A 944-nucleotide genomic window follows, 5' to 3' on the forward strand; every position below is an offset into this window, starting at 1 on the left:
TGAATCTCGGGAACACCGCTAACCGCATAGAGAACCGTGTTTTGGGTTACCAGATGCACGTTTTCAATCACCAGTTGCACGGAGAGAGAAAAAAAAATCATACCTTCCATAAATAATTCGGACCGGCCCCCATTGAAAAGGTCCGTAGTAGGGTGCATCATTATCGGACATGAATCTCGGGAACACCGCTAACCGCATAGAGAACCGTGTTTTGGGTGACCAGGTGCACGTTTTCAATCACCAGTTGCACGGAGAAAAAAAAAGTAATCATACCTTCCATAAATAATTCAGGCCGACCCCCATTGAAAAAGGTCCGTAGTAGGGTGCATCATTATCGGACATGTATATCTGTAACACCGGCAAGCGCATTGAGAACCGCATTTTTGGGTTACCAGATGCACGTTTTCAATCACCAGGTGCACGGCTGTGAAAAGTGGGACTCTGTCATTTTTTCGACCAATTTCTGTAATTTTCAAAAAATGATTAAAAATACTTCCCGAAGGGCTAGAGGTCCCAAATTTCGTCTCATACCCTCTCTCGTGATGGGCAACAATTACATAATGTAAAAAAAAATTCGCATCCACAGGAACCTATGCATCCTGTGACATTCACTTTTTTCCCAAAACTTGAAACACGATTTCCTATTAAAATGTTTTATACAAAAACGTTTTTAATTGAATGTAAATGCTCGTCTATTTATGCACTTTCGTGCAAAAAAAACCCCATCAAGATCGGATGTGTACTTTTTGATTTATCACGTTTTTGTTGAATTTGACCCCCGATGGTGGGGCGCACAGAAGCCCTGTGAGGTTCAGGGCTTCATCGATATTTGGCCTGTTTTGGATTACACACTCAGTGGCGGGTCGACCAGACAGGTACCGGCGCGATTTCAGAAACCTGGTTTTTGGCAACAGGACTTCCATGTCCTAGAGAGACGGGGGTGG

This window comes from Oncorhynchus mykiss, unplaced genomic scaffold (assembly GCF_013265735.2).
Source record: "Oncorhynchus mykiss isolate Arlee unplaced genomic scaffold, USDA_OmykA_1.1 un_scaffold_620, whole genome shotgun sequence".
NCBI classification, from domain to species: domain Eukaryota; kingdom Metazoa; phylum Chordata; class Actinopteri; order Salmoniformes; family Salmonidae; genus Oncorhynchus; species Oncorhynchus mykiss.